Below are 19,508 nucleotides of genomic sequence, written 5' to 3'. Positions count from 1 at the left end.
GGCAAGATTCTCGAAGAGACTTTGGCTCTTCAACTCTGTATAAGGGCTGGCTCCAGATTATCACTTGAAGGGAGGTGAGCATGGGTACAGTGAGTACCTAGGAGAGGGATTCTAGTTCATCTTGGGGGGCAGGGGCTCAGCAAAGACTTCCTGGAGGAGGTGATACTTGATCTGCATTTTGAGGGAAGGTATGTTGGCCCAGGCTATATACCTCTATATACATCTCAACTGGCTCACATAACCCTACTAATCCCAGTAGCCCACATCCAACTGATCTTCACTCCCCTACTCTGGCCACTTCTATTTGCCTGGGGGTTATCACCTGACTCATCTCAATCCTCAGAAAATCCTCCCAGGTGACTGGTACTCCACTGGGTTTGCCTTGACCCTGCAGTGGAGAATTAGACAGAGTAGAGGCTAATCAAGGGAAAGGTTTTCCAAACAGAGGGGACAGTTCATGCAAAGGTGAAACAGAAAGGCACAATATAGCAATTTGGTAAGTCAAGATGTATATGGGAGAGAGAGGGAAGAGATTAGTTCCTGAGAAGCTTTGATATGCTGTGAAGCTCAAGATCATTCCCAACTCAGGCAGGGGCAGGTGACAGAAGGAAAGGGAGAGAGACTGATTACTTTTCCTGCATACTTGTTATCACAGCTGGTAATTGTGTTTTTGTTGTTTTTGCTTTTTGGTATGGCATCTGTGGAGCGAGTTGCTACATGGGTATGTCATTGGAAAGCAGGCTCAGGCACAACAGAAACTGGGCAAATGACCACTTTATTAGTGGGGGTCCAAAAGAGCTGGGGAAGACATCTAGCCCATCATGGCCAGTTTTCTAGGGAGGCCAGAATGCTCTGGTCAGGGTCAGTGGATGGCAGCTCCACTTGCCCCACTTCTTGTCGGAGGAGAGATAGAAATCTGTGCTGTTTGCGTGAGGTATCTATATGACCCGGGGCTGGGGGGCGGGGGGGCCCTGCCACTGAGAGCTCTTGCTCTGAAAAATATCTGGAGCTGCTTGTTCCTGGTTTCTGGGTTTGAGGTCTGGTGGGGCCTTTTCATTAGACCTAACATTCCCTGGGGTTGTAGAATGGAAACAGACTGAAACATCACACAATAGAAAAGGAGGAGGGTGGGGTAGGGTGGGTAGGTGAGGGCTGGGAGATGGCTGCTGAGTCTGTGTCCCGCAGCATCAATTCATTAATATCTGTCTTTTCAAGAGACTGTAAACTCCATGAGGGCAGGGACTGTTTTATTTACTTTTTTCCCCTCTCTGTACCTAGGACAAAGTCTGGTACATATTAGGCAACAAAATATATACTTGCTAATGATTGACTCATCTAGGCAACTTTACAAAAATGCAAATACCTATGCCCACCTACTCCACAACAAAATTTGATATAAATCTCCCTTCTCTGAATCTCCCAACCACAGTATGGGATGAGAGGGAGAGAAGTGGGGCAGGAATGCATATTTTGTAAAATTTACCCAAGGGATTCATTTCCATTCCACTTCCAAAACTCAATCAAGTGGAGCCTTCAGTGATTTTACCAGAAGTGTGACACGATTAAATTTGCTGTTTGCATAATGGAACTGAGTAGAGAAGTCTGAATAGAGGTGTTGAGACCTCATGAGGAGGCTGATGCTATAATCCAGGTAAGAAGCAATGTGGATCTGAGTTAAATCACTGGCAGTGGGTGTGAAGAGACAGGAACAGCTATAAGAAACACTCCAGAGATAGAATCTCAGGATTTGGTGACCATTTGGACATGGGTGGAAGGGGAAGTGAGAGAGAGGGAAGAATCTAGTTGAAGGGTAGAGTGAGTAGTAGGGAGTAGGGAGAGGGAGGGAGAGTATTTCATCTTTGAAGGTGCTACATTTGAGATGCCTGAGGGACAGATGAAGAAGTTGGGGATACAAACAACTAGCTCAGGAGAGAAGGACTGGAGTGACCCCCTGTATTAGTCAGTCAAAAGGGGTGCTGCCATGTGTTGACATGAGATGTCTGCTGATATCTGTGAGGATTCAGCCGTCCTCTATCCTCTTAAGGCTCTGTGGGTCCAGCTTCTTATCTCAGCTGTAGGCTAGTCTCTCTTCCCAGGGCTTGTTTCTTTCCAGGCTCAGCTGCTCTGGTCTCTTCACAAGGTCAGCTGTAAACTATTAGGCTCATCTCTCCTCCAGGGCTCCAGCATCAAAACTAAATTCTCTCCTCTGCCATGTCTTTTTCTGTTGATCGACTTCTCTACATGTCTACTTCTGTGTCAGAGTCCATTTTATCAGCCCACCAAGGGGGCTGAGAGTCAACACTGAGTCACACTCTAATGACATGGTTGAATCAAGCCCTAATCTTAACATGATTTTATCAGACATCTCAGCTGAATCTAATACAATCAAAGGGCTATCACTCTCAGAGGAAGACCAGTTTACAATCAATATCTTTTTGGAATTCATAATATCAAACTGCCACAGCCCCCCAAAATGCCAAGTCCACTGGAGAACACCACCTGCCAATATTTAAGAGATGAGTTAAAAAAATCTTGAAGGAGATTGAGCAGAATGACTTAAGGGAGAGAAGGAAAACCTGGAGAAAGTCATAGAAAATAAGGACTAAAGAGTGCCTAACAGCATAACATGGGGCCTAAAACTGAAGTTTAAAAGGCATGATAATACCACCAATGTTTTGTTGCCAAAACAAGAACACTGGTGACCTCATTAGGGACATTTTCAGAGGAGTGGTGGGGGCAGAAGCCACAGTACAGAGGGTGAAGGATTTAATATAAGATGAGGAAGGGTACAGTGATTGTAGATGACATTTTTCCAAGAAACTTGGCCGGAAAGAGGAGAGGAGAGATGGTACGGCTCAATGGGATATGAAGATATTTGAGCATATTTATAGATGAGGGGAATGAGGGAAAGAACGGACAGAAACACAAACGTCTTCCCACCTTTGCCATTTTGCCAGGCCCTACCACCACCTGACGGGGACGTCGCCGAGACTACAACTCCCAGAAGGCACCGCGGCGTCGAGGGGTGGGGGTGGGGCTGAGGTCTGGGCGCGCGCTCCAGCCGCGCGAGCGGAAGAGCCCGAGCTTCGGAGTGGCGGCGGAAACTGAGCTCCTCGGCTCCCCGGGTAACTACCCATTCTACATCCCTTCTCTCCTTCTCTCCGTATTCCAAGCGGGGGCCAGTCATATCCTCTTCTCCAAGTAGGGACTAGACTGCCCTTCCTCCTTTGTTCCGGGTATTTTTTTCCCTCACGTGATGTCTGGGCGGGCCCCGCCTGGGGCGGAGGTTAATGGGAAGCTCCCGCCCTTCGACCCCTGCGGGTCCTGGGCTGAGCGGACTCTCTAGGGGTCCTTTTGCCTCCACCCCCCAGTCCCCACCCCTCAGGGGCAGTGTTCTTACCTTGGATTCTCGGTCCAAATACTCTTTGCGGAGGGGACGTTCTTTTCCCGGGATTCAACAGGTGCTGAGCGGAGCCCGTGGCCTACCTTCTCTGGAGTACGGTGGCCTGGGCCACAGGGGTGACCCCGAAGTGGACGTAGCACTGCTGGTCGTTTCCGGGCCGCGAGCCTCCGGAGTGAGTCCGCTGCGCTTCCCGGGAGCCTGGGGCTATGGAGGCGGAATGAGCCGTCTGAAGGGAGGATCTGCTTCCTGGTTCTCGTGGGTAGTCAAAAAACCCCGAGTCCGATTTTAGTTTTGCTTATTAATAAAGCCGCCTCCCAAGAGTTTGTGTAGGAAAAGGAGCGCAGGATTTGGAGTTGTTAGGAGTCGCTGGTCTAGACGCCACTTCTGGCCGTGTGTGAAGTTTTGTAGTCCATTTACTGCAGCTTCGGTTTCCCTTATCTGAAAAAATGGGTACAATAATCTTTGTCTTCCTTGCCTTCCATTGTTATTGTGGGGTTTAACAGCTGATATTTATGAAAGGGCTTTGGAGTAAAACGTGTTTCAAATAGAAACCATACCATACTGTCTCCAGTCAGCCCGAGTCAATTTTTCGAACCATGTTCATGTCTTTATGAAGATCAAATGTGTTAATAATGGGGAGAAAGTGTGTTTGGAAACTATTTTGAACCATACAAATGTTCTTATGCCAGATTCCTAGTGAGGAGGTGACATTAGGGCCCAACCACCTGTGGAGTCAATTTTAAACTTCATCTGGATTTTTATAGTCCTCCATAATTTGGACACTTCCATCAAACACACGCTCCTGTCTGTCCCCTTTTCTCCATTATAACTTTCTTTCCAGACTATGCAGAGGTACACACTTCTCAGAAAACACCTCATGTCCCTTCAGTGAGGGAGTAAACTAATGCCAGTTTCCAGCATGTCTTGTGTTTTTCCTTGTCTTTTTAGATTCTGCTCATATGGTAAACCTAGCTCTACTTCTAAAACAACCTCGCTAACCTTGTATGCATACCAGCTGAAATACAGGGTTTATTTTCATCTATCCTAAGTGTACATGGTAGGAGTTTGTTCCCTTACAATTAGAATTCAGGACATAAATAGGCAATATTCCCATTTGGTTTCTTTTCTGGCCTTTAAGCCCTGGGTGCTCTAAGCAGGTGGCTTTGTGTCATATTTCCCCTTATAGAGAATTGGAATTTTGCCATCAATTTTTTGTGGCTCTGGGAACATAGCAATTAGGAGGTCATAGCCTGTATTTATTTTGAAGTCATAGGTGGGAAAACAAATATGGTGCAAGAAACACAAAGAAGATGGCAGTATAATGTGTTAGTTGAGTGCACAAACTTGAACAAATCTGAATTCACATCCTGGTGCTGTGACTTACTGGCTGCATGACACAAATTAGTGAGTCTGTTTTCTAACCTCTAAGTGGAGATAATGGCATTTACCTCACAAGGTGTCTGTAAGGATTAAATGAGATGTGAATATAAAGCGCCTGGTGCAATTAATAGCTCATTGTTTTTGCTATTGTTACTGATGACTGTAATGGTAATTTTAAGTAACATCTTTCCCTGAGATTCCATTTGTTTGTAAAATGAAGATAATTATCCTTTACCTACTTGCTTTAAAACATTGTAAATAGCATCAGTAACAAATTCAGATGGCAGAGTTTTTGTTTTTTAAGTAATTAAAATGACTTTCTAAGTAATTATATAGAGATTATTTAATGCTGTTTTTCATTTATAGAGGTTCCCAAAATGCTATTATGAGAGGTTGTTTTTAGGAAATGCTGTTTCTGTTTTTCTAGAGATTCCAAATGTTGCTTTGTACCTGGTTTGTTGGAATTGGACTGGTGCTTCATTCATAACCTGGAGTAAGAGTGCAATTCTGTCTGCACCTTCTTGTAGCAGAATACCTATCTTTATGACTCACATTGACTTGGATAGAGTTTTACAGAGGGAAAGCACTTTTTTCTGTTTCACCTCCTCTTCCTCTTAAATAAAGCCATACAGTTGGATTTGACTCTTAAAAGTCCATCCTAGTAGATAAGGTCTGGGAGACTTGGTGACCCTCATTTTTTGTAGTGATTGGTGCTGATGGTGGCATTGATACATACATGTCTGCAAGGAATGAGAGTTTAGAGAACCCAAGGAGGAAAGCCTGGTAGAGAAGAGTGATTTGTTGGCCCAGGTTTGGTTTTAGGGTTAAGAATCGAAATGTATATTCTAAATCTTTGGGACTAACAGATGTCTGTAGATGCAGGTATTTAGAAAGTGTTTCCTTTTTCCTTTACCAATTTCATTCTTTCAGTGTATGAATCAGCAAGGAAACTATTTTTTCACAACAGGCATGAATACAAAGCTGTGAAAATAAGTGTCAGTTCCATTAAAATCTACTATTAGTGCTCTAATGTGTTATTTTTTCCTTCTGTTTTAAACGCTTTTGTTTTTTTTTTTTTTTTTACTTAGAATGAAGATTTTGGAAGGTAGACTCATTGTCAGTTATAGCTCTTAAGTGTGTAGAATGGTTGCTCAGTTGGTAATAACTGTGGTGAATAGTTCTAGATAATAATGTTTTGTTGATGTCCACGTCACTAAGGCAACTTTGGAGAGGCTGTTACATTGTGGAAATATCCTAAGCTTTGGAGTTAGACAGACTGGTGTTTGAATCTAGACTCTGCTACTTAATACTTTTGTGACTTTGTTTCATATAATCATTCTGAGTCACTTTTTGCATCATATTTCAAACAAGTAATAATACTAACCCAACATTGTTAAAGAAATTAGAGATTATTTGGATGAGGCACATATTAGCCAGGCTTAGTAAAAGACAGGTGCTATTACTATTTTTAATTTTTATGTAATTGTATTTTGCTCATGGTCATAAATATTGGAGATTCATCTGTATTCCCCTAATGCTTCACATGATCAGTGTGTTTCTTTGCTAGCCAGGTTAAGTTCTTGATTGTGACCATGGACTTCTGAAACACAGAAACTGACTGGACAACACATAGTTTGAATCTGAAACCCCATCCTCATTAGCTCCATGAGTTAACTGTTGACAAAATACCTCCACCGTAATGAAAGACTGCTTCACTTTTGGTTCAGGACTCATTATAATGACTAACAGAAGTAGATGAACTTGTCCCACAGATAAAAGCATAGATTTTTAAATTATAAACTTAAATGTAAACGTTAATAGCTCTGACACTATTTGTAAAACTGTTGATCCCTAAGTTCATCTTTGACAGCCACTATCCTGAAATGTAAATTAGACATTTTTGAATTGTTTTTGTTGCAGACTTTCTACTTGTAGGAGAAGGGAGAAGGAATAGAACTAGACTATGTATGTCTTGAAAGAGAGAACCCTACTTTTGCTATGCCACCCACCAGGAAATGTGCTCTTAGCTAGTGGGGAGAGCATTTAGAGTTCATTATTAATGAGCTCAGCAAGATGGATGAAGCCTGGGTAACTTGTAAGAGCTTATTGAATTACAGAGAAATTCCAGTTGTCAGAGTATTAGATAGAAGAGAAGTTATAGGGTGTTGCTCAGAGGCAGTAAGCCTGTATTTGGAGAGAATTTTTTCTTCCCTCAATAAAACATAGACTTCCAGTTCTTTGTGTTCATTTTTCACTGTATGGTGCTAGCCTTCTGCTGTATTCTTCCATTTCACTCTTGAGTTTTATTACTAATTTATGTTCCTCTTATGTCTTTTTTTTAATGCCAAACATGGCTTGTTTGGGACTAAGGATAAAAACAGAGAAGCAGAGAAGCATTGTTGGAAACAACAAGTTCTGGTTGTCTAGTGTTGTAAGGTTTCCAAATAACACAGGTTAACCTGTTAACAACGTGGTATGAATTTCTGGAATAGGCAGTGGCTGACAGTTCATCACCATTTAATTATTGTAGGGACAAAAATGTGGGCAGTAGGTATGTAGTATTCCTTAATATGAGATTTGCCTCTTAGGAAAGAATCTGAATGTGTGTAGTGTTAATACTGCCTTGAAGTTGAGCTGTTTCAAGTTCTTTGCCATGGAATGCCAGAAGAGTATCAAAGAAGGGGGAGTACTTGAATTTAAATCCTAACCTCTCATTTATACCAGTAGTCCTGTTTAATTTTTTTTAAACATGTGTAAAGTAGGGAAAATAATACAATCCTGCTTGTTTATAAAGATTTGAAAGAAAAGTTAACACAAGGAAGTCTTGAAAATGTGGGGGAGAGAGAAAGAGTCAGAGAGGGACAGAGAGACACAAATATGCAAAGTCAGAAGACACATGTACTGTAGGCAGAGTGAGAGTCGGTTACAAAAAGAAAGAGGGACAATCAGGGAAAGTCAGAAACACTGAGGGAAACAGAGAGGCAGTCCGAACTAGAAGGAAGAATAATCATATATGTAGACAGTTCAGTCTTAGGAGAGCAGACTTAGAAATGAGAGAGGGATACAGAGAAAGTGAGAGAGTATGAGTGAGGAAACAACCAGGAGGGCTTGGCGGAGAGATGGAAAGCTTAGTCACTTAGTTTGTCTCTGTTATTTGAGGAGCCCTTATAATATTTATAATTAGCTGGGAAAGGAGGAAAAGCAGATTTTAATAGTAAATCAAGTAACATGTTTAACTTTTTGTTATACTAACATCTTCCCCTTAAATACTAAACTTATTTTGTGTATTCAGCTTGAAAATACCAAGCCAGTTTATATATTACAGACCTGTTAAAATACTTTCTTGATCCCTTTCATAGTGAATATTAAAACAATTGAAAAAAATCTAATATATGCCTGGAAACTTGGAAAATAATAGAAAAGTAAAAGAACAACAACTACAAAACAGTCATAATCTCACAATCTAAAGATAATAAGGCCCATATTTTTCATGCTCTTTTTTCCTCCCAATCTTTTTTCCCTAAGCATATACTTAAGCACCTCTACTTTCCAAAATGTAAGGAATCAAAAAGTTGTTTATAAGTCCCAAATGATACTATAAATTAACGATTTGTGGTAGAGTTAACTTTTATGTTCCTATTTGGCACTCATATACTTCCATAAATTAATTATACACGTGTTTTTAATTTCTTTCTCTCTAGATTGTAAATTTCCTAACTGCAGACTGTATGTTTTTCATCTTTGTCTTTAGCATCTAACAAAATATCTTTCATATAGTAGATATTCAGAATATATTTGAGGTGAATTGTTGTCCCCTAAGTAGAAACTCTAATTTTAAAAAGTCACCCCAATTACACATGGGCAGATAGGACTTTTCTTAAAGTTGAAAAAAGCATGATTTTAGCGTATGTGAGTGTATTTAATTTTAAACTACTAACTTAGGAAAGGGCGGTGGTCTTTTAGTTAGCTTTTGTTGCATAGCAAGCCAGTCCAAAATTTAGTGGTGTAAAAGAACCACTTTATTATCCTTACTGATTTTGTGGGAATTCAGACGGCACTGTGGAGATGGCTTGTCTGAGCCTTAGCTAGGAAGACAGGAAAGCTTGTGGTGACTTGATGCCTGGGGGCTAGAATCTGTAGGCTTCTTGTCGGGTGGTTGATGTCTGTCCCCTAGGACACTACATGCAAACTTTCCACATAGACTAATTAGAGCTTGTTCACAGCCTGTTGGCGGCTGTATTCCAAGTGCAAGCATTCCAAGAGAACAGGGTAGAAGCTGATTTGCTTTTGCTTTCTGTGACCTGCTTTAAAGTCACGTAGTGTCACAAGCTTCTCAGATTCTGGGAGAGGGGTGATAGAGGTTACATAGAACTTATATAAGAGGGGTGATAGAGGTTACATAGAACTTATATAATAAGTGGAAGAGTCCCATTGTAAGAAAAACATGGGAAAGGGAAATAGGTGCTAGCTAACTTTGGAGACAATCTTCCACAAGCACTTACTGAACTGAAACATAGTAGCTTAAAAAAATGGCATTTAATAGGTATTCTGTTGATTTTTTTAAAACACCTAGTCATAATTTAGTGTTATAACAAGAGCTTTCCTTTTTTTAAAAAAAAGATTTATTTTTATTTATTTCTCTCCCCTTCCCTCCCCCTAGTTGCCTGTTCTCTGTGTCCATTTTGCTGCATGTTCTTTGTCTACTTCTGTTGTTGTCAGCAGCATGGGAATCTGTGTTTCTTTTTGCTGCATCATCGTGCTGCCTCAGCTCTCTGTGTGTGCAGCGCCATTCTTGGGCAGGGTGAACTTTCTTTCCTGCTGGGCGGCTCTCCTTATGGGGCACACTCCTTGCACGTGGGGCTCCCCTATGCAGGGGGCACCCCTTCGTGGCAGGGCACTCCTTGCTCCACATGGGTCAAGGAAGCCCGGGGTTTGAACGGCGGACCTCCCATGTGGTAGGCGGATGCCCTATCCATTGGGCCAAGTCCGCTTTCCTCTGTTGATTGTTAAGGGTTTTTCTCCACTAACAGTATTTGAATTTTTAATATAGTTTTAAAACTTGTAACTAAATTTGTAAAAACTTTTAAACGCAAGCTATTTGAAATTATTTTCTTGACTTTCAAGCTCTAAACAAGATGATGTTATTATTTCTCTTTTTAACCCAGTTTGTAAGTTTGTCAATTTCTATACTTGGGCCTTTTTAAAATTCAACAGAGTCATGTTTTGTGTATGACACGATACGTATTCACTGTAGAACATTTTGAAAATCAGGAAAAAAGCAAGTAAAATCCACCCTTTATCTCATTTCTAAAATGTAGCCAGTTTCAGGTCCATAAATCTGTATATCTGGTTCTTAAATCTTGAAAGTTCTGAAGGTTTTTAATAAGTTTGTGGCATACTCAGTTGGCAGCAGAATCCAGTCTGAACTGATATAAGGCTATTGGTAGCCTTTATCCTATATAATATTCGTATTTTTTCCACAGAAATATTAATGTGTTTACACAGCATTGCCTCATACGCTGGTTGGAATATTTTGTAAACATTTGGAGTATGTGCCATACCAGTCTTCCTAAAATCTGAAAATATCAGAATTCTATAGTCTGTCTGGCCCCAAGAGTTTTGGATAAGAGATTTTGGACTTGAATTTAAAACGTAGTGCTAGGAAAAGATAAATTGATTTCCCTGTTTTGGTGATTCTAAACTTTTTTTTTTTTTTTTCTAATTCCCCTCCCCTCCCCCGGTTGTCTGTTTTCTGTGTCTTTTTGCTGCGTCTTGTTGTCTTGTTTCTTTGTCCGCTTCTGTTGTCGTCAGCGGCACGGGAAGTGTGGGCGGCGCCATTCCTCGGCAGGCTGCTCCCTCCTTTGCGCTGGGCGGCTCTCCTTATGGGTGCACTCCTTGCGCGTGGGGCTCCCCTACGCGGGGGACACCCCTGTGGGGCACGGCACTCCTTGCGCGCATCAGCACTGCGCATGGGCCAGCTCCACACGGGTCAAGGAGGCCCGGGGCTTGAACCGCGGACCTCCCATGTGGTAGACGGATGCCCTAACCACTGGGCCAAAGTCCGTTTCCCACTAAACTTTTATATTACATGACTCCTCCCAGAACTTTTGTACTTCTATTTCTTATTTCTATTTTGGAAGAAGACCCAGAAATTTCAAGGGCAGTAGTCTTGATTTGCTTATTTGATCAGTAATTCTCTGCTACTGTTTCAAATAATTGTTTCAAACTTAGGTGACCATCTCTCTTAATACATTCAGAACTTCCAGTGACATTTTGGGTATCTAGATTCAACAAGATCTTGTCTACTGGTTTATTAACTTGCAGTTTGCTCTCTCTGTGGATAGGAAACCTTGAGTTCAAGGTTGAAGAATTAACTCTTGACTTCATAGGCCGTGTTTTTATTTTTAAAATTATTACTTATTGCTATTATCATAAATTCAGTATATGCTCACTGTAGATTTGGAAAATGCAGCCATATTTTCAGCACTTGGAAATAACTATTAACATTTAGGTTTGTTTTCTTCCATTCTGTTTTCCATGTGTGTCTATTAATGCACACACTCAGACACACTTAAATTGCAATCTCTTGCTATTGTATAAAGATTTTGTATCCTCGCTGTTGTTTTTTTAAAAATATAACATGTTTATTGGCAGTTTCTAGCTCTGTGTGTTGAATGTACTGTGAATTAAATTATTGGTCAGTGATCTCTGAATTTGTTTTTAAATAAATTGAACTAGAGACTGGGGTTCAAATTCTGACTTTGACATTGCCAAACTGAAAATGAGGGCAAGTTATAGGATATCTTTGGGCCTCCACTGCATTAGCTGTCAAATGAACTTTCAAAGGTACTTAACAATCTGATGAAAGTTATTAACTCCCTCCTTAGAAAATTTCTCATGTACACAAGTACTCCTAGTCTGGTTGATCCTTCTGCTGGAACATCTCTTTTTTAGGAATGCAAAATAGAGCAATACTGTGTGAGGTTATTTAGGAATGGCTTCGTGTAAGAGGGGGATTTTGAAGAAAGTGATAGAAAAACAAATTGACTAGAGAGGACAAAAGAAAATTGCACACAGAATGGTGAAAATTTGGGAAGCAAAATGAGTACAATGAGACAGAAAGGGAAAGTTAACATCACTGCACAGATGGAAAGTATAACTTTTATTGATGATGATTAATAAAGAGAGATGTGTTAGGTTTATAGTACGAATTGATGGAAGGCCTTGAAGGCTAGGCTCAAGAACTTAGATTTGCCTCAGTAGGTGATGGTACTTCTGTTGGGAGTCATACTATGAAAACAGTGTTTGAGAAAGGTGAAAGGTGTCCTGGCAGCTTTGGATGTGGGATAACTTCAAGTAGGGAGTAGCTGGAGACTTCCAGTAGTCCAGTCATGGGGTAATGTGGAAGTAGAAAACATGATAGCTGTTATGGAGGAAGAACAGTACGATATGGGGTTAGAAGAGTTGGAAGAGTCAGAATACCTCAGAATTTTGAACCTGACCCATCAAGTGTGCTGTGTCATTGATAGTGACATTGGGAAAGGATCTCAGATAGGTCTAGGGAGAATGGTAATGAGTTCAAGTTCTAATTTGTTAAATTTATGTATTAGAAATTTTAAGTGGTAGTTTAAAAAAATATGGTATTTGACAAATAATTTGTTAATCGAAATGTAGGCTCTACCTTTTATGTAATCTGTTTGAGAGGCCATGCGTTTATTGTAGCGAATAAATATTCTTTGGTGTTTCTATTTTGGAACTGCCTTCAGAATAGTTAGAGCCATACAGGAAAACCAGTCTCATTATTTTGTCCCAAAAAGGTTATTATCTTGTTTGAGCACCTATCTTTTTTTGCCATACTTGTTTCTAAATGATATTTAGCAGTGTCTGAAAATTAATCTGCAAATTATTACCATGGAGAATTTTAAATGAATATCCTGGTTTTGCTGAGGATATTAAAAAGTTTTAAGCTGTGGTAAGATCTTTGGAATAGCTGCTAGTATGTTAAGAGAGTGGGTTCTGGAGTATCAAGATCTGAATTCTTTCTTAAAATCAGTCTCTCATAAGAAAAAACATTGGGGTATATATAAAATAAATATAAAATTAAAATTATTTTCCTCTCATTCAATATTGATATTGGCCAACCACTTCATATGGCAATAGTGTGCAGTCATATTGATGGTAATTAAGCCTCTGATGTCTCGTTTTAAGGCTGTAATTTTAACCCCCTCTTTTATCTGCTGTAGAATTTATTTTTTTTAGCCAGTGTTTTAAATCTCTCAGTCCTTTTATATTACTCTTCTCTCTCATTGCTGTTAATCATACTTCGCTAAATAGATAAATGAACAAATTTAAATTAAATGTGTTATTTACACTGTGTCCTGATCTTTAGTGAATTTGAATGTAAGGTCAGGCCTGCAGTGCCTACAGTCTTCCCAATACTGCAATTACTGAATTCCACTCAGTTGTCAATTGGTTATTTACATTTGTTTGCTTTTATTTATTTTTAATTTATTTTTATTTTTTAATTATCTTTTTTAAAGTTAATAGATCACACAAATCGTTACATTAAAAAAACATAGGGTTCCCATCTACCCCACTCCCCACCCCCTCACTCACATCATTTTTTTAAATTGTATTCTTTTGAAGATATACTTTTATTTTTAAAACTTCCATATTTTAGGTGTTTATGCTCTTCCAGTTAGGATTTTGAAGGTCTTCCCCCCAAAAAAGGCAGGCTTTTTCCTTAGGATGTTTTTTTCAGTAGAAAATTTTATTTATGCATTTTTGAATGATTACCATTATATTTTAGATTAAAAGTTCATATTTTGCAATGTTGTTTTTGTATCTTTGAAGTAATTTTTAAAATGACTTTTTATATTTTATCATCAGGCTTATAGTTTAAAATAGATATGGTTTAAAAAGTTAAATAGTAAAAAAGAATTTATAACAAAATGTAGTGAGAAATTCTTATTCCATCCCTTCCCCCTCTTTCTAGTCTCTTCCTAAAGGTAATACTCTCAACTCCTAAAGGAGTTGGCATATACTATCTCCATATTGCTAAATGATATATGTATAATACTATCTTTGAATTAATTAGTTTATTTATTATATTGGTTTCTATTATGGCTGATAACCTTGTATTTTTTTTTGAGAAGCAATTTTATTATTTTTTTAATTACATCATGACATTTTCTTTTATTTTTTATTTTTTGCTCTTATTTTATTTTTCATTTACTTTTTGTCTTTATTTTTTTAATGTTACATTCAAAAAATATGAGATCCCCATATACACCTCATCCCCCTCACCCCACTCCTCTGCCCATAATAACAACCTCCTCCATCATCATGAGACATTCATTGCATTTGGTGAATACATCTCTGAGCACCACTGCACCTCATGGTCAGTGGTCCACACCATAGTTAATACTCTCCCCCAGTCCACCCAGTGGGCCATGGGAGGACATACAATGTCTGGTAACTGTCCCTGCAGCACCACCCAGGACAACTCCAACCCCCGAAAATGCCCCCACATCACATCTCTTCCTCCCACTCCCTATCCCTAGCAGCCACCATGGCCACTTTCTCCACATCCGTGCCACATTTTCTTTGATTACTAATGACAATAGTGTATCAGTAAGTCCACTCTAATCCATACTCTATTCCTCCATCCTGTGGACTCTAGAATGGCCATGTCCTCTCCACATCTTTATCAAGAGAGGGCTTAGATTCCACATGGATGCTGGATGCAATTCTCCTGCTTTCAGTTGTAGGCACTCTTGGCTCCCTGATGTGGTGGTTGACCTTCTTCACCTCTATGATAGCTGAGTGGGGTAAGTCCAATAAATCAGAGAGTAGGAGCTGCAAGTCTGTTGAGGCCCAGGGCCTGGCTATCACATGGTCAGTCCAGAGATTCAGGTCTTCTGGGTATACATTAAACCCCAGCACCAACTACAGTTCCGGTAAAAGTAATAGGAGAGGCTCGTGGACAAAGATCACATCTGAGTCCAGCTCCATCACACAGAAACACATACTCCAAAGTAGGGCCAACTGACATGGCACTGAACTCCATCTGCCATGACCATAGAACCTGTGATCTGTGCAGCCCTCAGAAGAACCAATACCTGGGGTTGCATCTACTTTTATCTGTCTCTGGGACTCTGCTGAGGTGTGCATAAGGGTGACCCCTCTGATAACCTTCCGGCTCTTTTTGGAGACTCAGAGCCATATAAACTCATTTGTCCTTTCCATTTCCCCCTTTGATTCAGGTCAAAAAGCATTTTTAACTCCTGTTATTATATGTAGACTGAGATCTTCTGCTGGTCCGAGTTGACCTTTTTATTCAAGGTCATTTTCTAGTTACATCATCAGCTGGTACTTGGTAGTAATCCCTCAATGCCAGGGAGGCTCATCCCCGGAGTCATGTCCCACGCTGTGGGGAAGGCAACACATTTACATGCTGAGTTTGGCTTCGAGACTGGCCACATTTGAGCAACACAGAGGCTCTCAGGAGGTAACTCTTAGGCACCCTGCAGCTCTAGGCCTTGTTCTTTTTAGGTGCACAGGCTTACAAGCATAGTCGTTAGTATTGAGGGCTCATTGTTGGACCTTCTGTCTTTTTTGGTCTTTGCCGTTGCACTTGGGGGATTGTTGCTGTTCCTTTACCTTGTATTATTCTTAAACCACCATCTCCAATGTTACTCCTCCCCTAGCCTCTCATTTGAGTTATATTATAATACTTGCTTAAATGAAATAGTTAGAATGTATTTACATTATTATGCCTGTGCAAATTTTGTTCACTAGTAATATCTTTTTTTTTTTAATTTTTATTTTTTTTAGGAGGTATTGGGGATTGAACCTGGAACCTCCTACATGCGAAGCAGGCCCTCAACCACTGAGCTACACCTGCTCTGCCTGGTAGTGTCTTTTTTTTTTTTTATTTTAAGATTTGTTTTATTTTATTCTACCTCACCTCTGCTTGTCACTTGCGCTCGCTGTCTGCTCTCTCTGTCCATTTGCTATGTGTTCTTCTGTATCTGCTTGTCTTCTCCTCATCTTCTCTTTAGGAGGCACTGGGAACTGATTCTGGGACCTCCGACGTGGGAGACAGGCACTCAGTTGCTTAAGTCACCTCAGCTCCCTGGTCTGTTGTGTCTCTCACTGTCTCTCCTTTGTGTCTCCCTTCGTTGTGTCATCTTGCTGTGTAATCTCTCCGCAACATGGGCCATTAGCTCTGTGGCACAGGCCAGCTTGCCTTCACCAGGAAGCCCTGGAAATTGAACTCGGGGCCTCCCATCTGGTAGACGGGAGCCCAGTCACGTGAGCCATATCTACTTCTTCTTGTAGTGTCTTAAATAGCCTCTCAGTGCAGTTTTCTATAAGATCAAACCCGTTTTTTTTTTGCCCTTTAATTCTTAGAAACTTCTCTCATGGAGAGATGGATATTCCATTGTCCTGCTCTCTGAGCTGGTTACTTTCTCAAACTCCTGCATAGCTCTTGTCCTGGGATAATTTCCTTTTGCTGTCATTCTTAGATGACATCCTTAGACTTTTCATTCCTTCTGGGTTTGAATCCCAGTATTATTGGAATTCACATCTTCCTCATTCTTCATTTACCCTCTGGCTTAGGTGGAGTACATCCTCTGCTAGTTGTGTCAGGTTAAACGATGGTATGGCATAGAGCATGGGAGTGACAGCTTTTAATAAATACCTGCTCTTGTGTCACATAACTTCAGTCTGGGTTATTGCCTTTCTACTTTTGGTACACAATATCATCCTGGAATCTTGGAATCCCCTTGATCTGCATTCCATCTCTTCTTTCCTTGCGTTGGATTCTGTTTTCTTTTATCCCATTTATCCCTTTCTTTTGGTTTATTTCTTTGTTTGGTGTCAAAGAATGATGAGACAGTCACTTGATACCTGAAATATCTGGTGAGGTATAATTTGAGCAAAGCAGATTGCAAATGTTAAATAGTATTTTTGGGAAGCATGAAGTTCAGACATTGGCATATTTTCAGAGGTGGAAATTGGTTGACATTGTCTATAGAAGCATGGTTTCTTGGGTGAGACTGCTGATTGATTGGAACTCAGGGATGTGTTTATTGGGATGAAATCTGTCCCTGATTAGTTGCCTTTCAGAAACAGAGTGTTCACATGATGATTGGTGGACTTGTAGAGTGGCTACTGAGGTGAGATGTCCTTGAGCAGTTGAATGGGTTTGAAATTGGTTCTGGTTGCAACTTTTTGCCGTCACTGCTAGTAATAGAACTTTTAGTCCCAATCCTCTAGTAACTGAAGATAGAATACTTGGAAGGTATTGAGCCTTTGTGTGCTTCTGAAAATGTTTTTTTTCTGTCCTCACATTTGATTACTATAATTTGAGTGAATAGAAAATTCTAGATTGGAAAGAATTTTCACAATTTTGAAGGCATAATTTCCTTTTTTTCACCTCGTCCTTTGTTGGCTTTTGAGAAGTCCTAAGCCAACATGAATCCTCTTCTTTTTATTTGGATCTTTTTGCTGAAAACTTATTGGATCTCAGCTTTGTCCCTAGTGTACAGAAATTTCACAATGATGGTTCATTTTCTCCCCAACATTGCTCTACCTTCCCATGGGCACATAATTATGCTATTCACTTGAAATACAGTTTGGTTCATTTGTTTACATTTGTGTTCTCAGGTTTTCTCCCCATCTTTATTGATTTATCCATTTTTGAATACGTGAAACATTAACATGGCTCTAAAAGCCAGAATTGTACAAAAAATAAGTGTTCAAGCAATGGTACCCCTTCCATTCTTTCTATCCTTTCCACCCTATTTCACCCATCTTCTATAAGTAATCAATCTCTGATTTATCCTTCTGGGGGGAGGGCAGTGCTTTTTTCCCTCCAGAAACGAGATTATATCTTTTCATTTCTGCTTTCTTACATAAAAGGTGGCATCCTATACTTTTTTGTATTTTGCTTTTTTTTTACTTAACACTATATTTTAGAATCCACTTCACTTCAGTTTATAGAGCCTATTTATCATTCCCTTTTTGCCTTTTTTTTTTCTACAGCTGCCTAGTACTGTTTTGTAAGAATGTACCATAGTTAGCCAACCATTGTCTTGGATATGGGCATTTAGACTGTTTCCAGTACTTTGCATTTACAAACAGTGCTGTGATGAGCAACTTTGTATATATGTATTTTTGTATTTTAGAGATGCATTTTTGGGTAAATTCCTAGAAAGAGATGGTTGGGTTGAAAGTATGTAGTTTTCTTAAATATTGCTAAATCCCTTTCTGTGGGGTTGTACCAATTTGAATTCCCACCAGCAATGTATGAGAGTGCTGGTTTCCCCATAGTGTCGTCATCAGAATGTGTTGTTGTACCTAATTTTTCCTAACCTTGTAGTTCTCTCAGTATATTTTTAATGTTCATTTCTCTTAGTGAGGTTAAACATCTTTTCATATATTTAAAGGTCATTTTTGTATTTTTTGTGAGTTTTACTGATTTTCTATCATTTTTTAAAATTTTTTCAATTTTTAAGAGTTAATATATTAGGGAGAGTAGCTCTTTTTCAGTGATCTATGTTACAAATAAGTATTTTCTTCCAGTTTGTCAGATGTCTTTTGACTTTGTTTATAGTGGTTTATGTGTGCTTAGGATTTTATTTTTCATAGTCCAGTTTTTCATTTTTTTCTTTTGTTGCTTCTAAATTTTGAGTCATAATAACGAAGTCTTTTCCTATACCCAGGGTAAAGAGGAATTCAGCCATGATTTGTTCCATTGCTTGTATGGTCTGAGTTTTTATCTTTGGATTCCTGATCCATTTGAAGTTTATTTTTATGAATATTATATGGCTTTAATTTTTCTTTAAATGGCTTACTAGTTGTACCAGCATCCTTTTCTTTAAAAAGTCTGATTTTGCTGTAGTGATTTAAGATGTCACCTTTATCATGTATTAAATTTCTATTGGGTTTATTTTTGGACTTTCTATTATTTTCCATTCCTTTCTATTCCTGCACTGTTACCACACTTTTAATTAAAGAGATGTGGTAGTATATAAAACCATTCTCACACTGTTATTAATGAGGTGTGACAGTATATAAGACTAGCTTGTTTCCTCCCCTGCCCCTCCAATATATTTCTGGCTATTCTTACGTGTTTATTTTTTCTTTGAATTTTATTATCAACTGGTCTGTCTCCATAAAGAAAATTGCAGGTATTTTTATTGGGATTGTATTAAATTCATAAATTGATTTGGGGAAAACTTATGTCTTTATTATGTTGAGTTGTGTTGAGCTTTCTGTCCAAGAACAAGGAGTAGCTTGCTATTTCTTCAAGTCTACTTGTGTGTCTTTCAGCAATGCCTTAAAGTTTTCTTATTGTTTTTGTGCATTTCTTGTTTAGTTCTTCATTTTTTAAACTCAATATGTCTTGTAGTTCTTTATGTCAATATATAGAGAGCTATATTCTTTATAATGGGTACATAATTTTCCATAATGTGGATTTACAATAATTTATTAAACTTGACTGAAAATGAGAGATGTCATTTCCTTATCGTGTTTTGTTGGTGAGCTTCTGAAAAATATTGGTGTGTGTGTATGTTTATTTTCCTCCCCCCCCCCCCCCAGTAGGTGAGATTATTTTATTGAGTTTCAGCAAAGGGAAAAGAACAAAAGCCTGGGATGTTTAGTTTGTAGATTGCACTGAGTCAGGAGAATTTACAAATGTTTGCTACTTTGT

The 19,508-nt window shown here is 39.3% G+C and overlaps 1 protein-coding gene across 5 annotated transcripts in view; it reads left to right on the top strand.

Moving 5' to 3' along the window:
- Nucleotides 1-3,003: 3,003 nt before the first annotated feature.
- Nucleotides 3,004-19,508, top strand: part of R3HCC1L (R3H domain and coiled-coil containing 1 like) — a 129,149-nt gene continuing 112,644 nt past the window's right edge. Inside the window, exons 1-3 of one of the 5 annotated variants that reach the window (XM_071215727.1) lie at nt 3,066-3,125; nt 3,462-3,575; nt 15,620-15,697. The gene's annotated coding sequence lies outside the window, so the exon portion shown is untranslated. Of the gene's footprint in view, nt 3,126-3,258; nt 3,576-15,619; nt 15,698-19,508 lie in introns of those variants that run through there. The other 4 variants (XM_058298642.1, XM_058298643.2, XM_012524598.3 and 1 more) reach the window with 4 other exon arrangements.

The sequence above is a fragment of the Dasypus novemcinctus genome, chromosome 6 (genome assembly GCF_030445035.2).
Source record: "Dasypus novemcinctus isolate mDasNov1 chromosome 6, mDasNov1.1.hap2, whole genome shotgun sequence".
Lineage (NCBI taxonomy): Eukaryota > Metazoa > Chordata > Mammalia > Cingulata > Dasypodidae > Dasypus > Dasypus novemcinctus.
The sequence above is the reverse complement of the archived record's forward strand: the minus strand, read 5'-3'. Positions and strand labels throughout refer to the sequence as shown.